The 3,512-nt window shown below is 40.8% G+C and overlaps 1 long non-coding RNA gene across 1 annotated transcript; it reads right to left on the bottom strand.

Annotated features, from left to right (window-relative positions):
- Positions 1-538: 538 nt before the first annotated feature.
- Positions 539-911, bottom strand: LOC118560280. The gene is made up of 2 exons (XR_004929241.1): positions 859-911; positions 539-659 (listed from the first exon to the last, which is right to left on the bottom strand). It is a non-coding gene; the product is annotated as an uncharacterized LOC118560280 (long non-coding RNA).
- Between the last annotated feature and the right edge of the window lie 2,601 nt (positions 912-3,512).

The following is a 3,512-nucleotide window of genomic DNA, read 5'->3' as shown; positions in this document are numbered from 1 at the left end:
ATCTCCAGCTCTGAGCGGTATGGTGAGAAGGTCGGCGTCAACTGCCTGTGATGCGATGATAGTGCAGAATAATCTTTGCTGTCCTCTTCTGCCACGCTCTTCCGCCGTTGTGGTTCGGTAATCTTCTGTTCTGGGGAACCAACCCACTCATCTACCGTAATTTCCCACTGACTACTGGGCCATCCGGCTTTAATAGATGGGGGGGTGAGGGGTGTCATCTTGGCAGCTCCCTCCTCTGGCGGCGAATACAAGCTATCATCACATCTCGTCTCAGCTCGTACTCCTCGATAATCAAATAGAGGCTGAAACCAGTGTCCCATCTCGCTGGTTTCATAATCCTTTAAGTATGAAGGTGGGCGGGTTTGCCGCTTCGGTCTAACTGCTGCATCACGGCTGAACTGCATGCTGAAACAGGGGTAAGTGTCCCAATCCGGCTCGAAGGACCAAATTGTAATGGAGGTTCCACGTTTTAAACTTGAGGCTGGTGAAGAATTTACACTCGCCACTGTGTGTCGATCAGGACAAACTGAGGAGGGGATTTTCTGGTTTGAGTCTCTCTTTAATTGCAGTTCAGCAGCAATACAAACATGCAGTATGAGGTAGGCTTGGAGATGGAGAGGTAGGTAGGGTATTGGTACGATTGGGCATGTGTGTGTGGTCTAAACATAACAGAAATAAGCCCACATTAAGTCACCTCATACATTGAACAAATGCTACAACCGAGAGCTAGCAGGCTTACTCACATGGAGTAATTAAAAGTTGCAATAAACCGGCAACTCGTACACTACAACATCAGCATGTAATACAGACCGAACTACAAAGTAAACTGCCTTAATACATTCAACAACAAGCACTTACATTCAGTCAGGAACGCACATAGACCCCAACCGGAGCCGTCAGCAGCAGCTGCACATCTCCTCCCTCAGAGCTACAGTGCTTCTGCAGCTGCTGCATGTACTATTCGAACTCGCCACCGGGTGGCGCACCTCCCCTTCCCAAACTAAAGTAATAAACACTAGAGCCTTTGTAACACTACCAATAATTGCACTGTTCCCAGCAATGAACAGTGTTACTAAAGTAATGTAACAGAACTACAACTGAAAAAAATAAGATAACGCAAAGCAGAAGTTTTAAAAATACCAATAATGAAAACAAGATTAAAAGTGGAACTTACTACAGTTTTACAAAAGGAAATCACCTCTGGTTGTGTGTGCTTCTTCCTGTGAGATGAGAATTCCTGTTTGGACCTCTGGTGGACACCATGAAGAGGGCCACTTGGACATTCTCTCCTCCTTTATCAGAGCGAACACGTGATGGCACTCCATATAGACCGACTGCTTCGAGAAAGCATTTGCAGACCGTTGACGCACGGTTATTGGTGGCGGCTTTCAAGTACACAATAAGACGGCTGAAGCCGTCAATGCCTCCATGAACCACAAATCGCCATCTGCAATATAAAAAAATGGAAATTGTATTGTAATTTCAAGAATAACGCAAATAACTTCATAGTAACCTTCAAGAAACACCATTAATAGAAAAGGAAATTATTGTGAAATCCGATCTCACAGTGAGAAAGTGGCAGCATGAGTGATGATATTGAATAAATTACTAGTTTTAATTCCATTGTGTAAACAGGTGAGCCCGCCTTCAAAGAAAATCCGATGGTAAAATGTACATAAAACCAATATTGCATTATTTTGAATTGTTTTATGATGTGTTATTTACAACAGCTCATTATGACCTTATAAGTTTATGGTTGCCATCGATATGCCACAAACTGTTAGGGGCTGGAACAGAATATCTTCTGCGTCTTGCTGTGTGGAGTTGGACAGTGCGCATAGAAACCCCCTCCTGATCAACACGCCTCATTGACTCTTGCACTCGACTTCCTTGAAAAACAGGTAAATAGTGATTTTAGATCACATATTTGTTAGTCTGTGGAGACATTGTCCATAGTACACAAATGGAAATGCTGTGTTAAGCAATGGGCCACATCAAATATCACAATATGTCTGATAGAATAACTCGTTGAAAGAGACTACATTGTGAAGATGATTTTTGGTGCTTTAAAAAAAATATTGTACTGCACTTGTGATAAACAGTTGTTTGTAATGTGGTCATGATGACCAAGCAGCTGTAATTTCAGTGACTGACAAACATCAATATTACATAACACCTACAGTGTTTATTGTCATAACCAACACACACTAGCCTACTTACTTTGGATTTGTTTTCCTTGAGCATTCAGATGGCTCAGCATCATCTTATATCCTGTATTAGGATGACATCTGAGGATCTCCCGTACCATTGCATCCAACTCCTCATCGTCAATGTTGCTGAACAGCAGGTCTGACACTCTTTAAAAAAAAAGCAATTTGGTCAACTGGAAATTTAATTTATTTATCACCATTTCAGACCGGTTGTTATTGTTGTTATTGTCATACTATGCTGTATATTTTATGTACTGTACACCAAACCCACCTACCTCATGTACATAACACCGCTCATAGTCATAATAGTTAATTATTCCAGCATTCTTTGCACTCATCACACTGTGTACATGTATGCTTGTATGTGTATGTGTTGTATATCACATCCACCTCTGACATGTACACAATAATAACGGTAATAATAATTTAACGTTACTCCTACATCCTTTGCACTGTGCTCATTGCACTTTTGTATCAATCTGTTTATTTTGTTTGTGGTGTAAATATCGGTATGTGTTCTCTATACAGTAGCTTAGCTGTGTTTGATTTTATGACTGTATTACCGTTTAGTGTTTTATTACTGCTTATTGTATAAGTAAGCACATCATGAGCAGTATACAATCCAAGAGGTTAATTTCTCGTTTGTGTACTCCAGAGATGCTCACAGGTCTTTGAGCTAGAGTCCGAGTCAAGTCTCAAGTCTCTCGTGGTTTTTATGAATGTTGTATCACCGGCTGCTTTCGATCCACGCTGCTTATAAAACTGCATAGCTATAAGGAATTCTGTAACCGTAACCTGTTTTTCATTTACAGAGCACAACCATGTAATGAGCAATTCATTTATTATTATAAACTCCTGTAAGTCAACTCATCCCCCAGACTCTCAAAACAATAAACTATAATCTGTTTTTCACAGAGCACAATTGTGTAATGTGCAATGTAATCAGTAGCTTAAACTACTGTCAGTCAACACACCACCAGACTCTCAAATCAGTGTAACATTATAACTAAATAAAACTGTAACATGATCAACAGCCAAGCTGTAATAATTAACGTGATGGCAGCCTGCGAGACGTAGATGATTAGCCTTCATTAATCGATTACCACAAGTTTGGAAAGTCAACAAATGCTCATTCATCTTCTTATAACGAAGGACAGAGTCGGAGCAAACCTCCCGTAGGTCGTAGCTGAAGCAACAAGCAAGCTAACGTCAGATAGCCAATGCTGAGCTAAACCTGTTTACTCACCACAGGTTACTAACCTATTTTGCTTTCAGCGTTTCATTGTTTGGGTCTTGTTGTGT

The sequence above is a fragment of the Fundulus heteroclitus genome, unplaced genomic scaffold (genome assembly GCF_011125445.2).
Source record: "Fundulus heteroclitus isolate FHET01 unplaced genomic scaffold, MU-UCD_Fhet_4.1 scaffold_41, whole genome shotgun sequence".
NCBI classification, from domain to species: domain Eukaryota; kingdom Metazoa; phylum Chordata; class Actinopteri; order Cyprinodontiformes; family Fundulidae; genus Fundulus; species Fundulus heteroclitus.
This window is presented reverse-complemented; position numbering and strand designations above follow the sequence as displayed.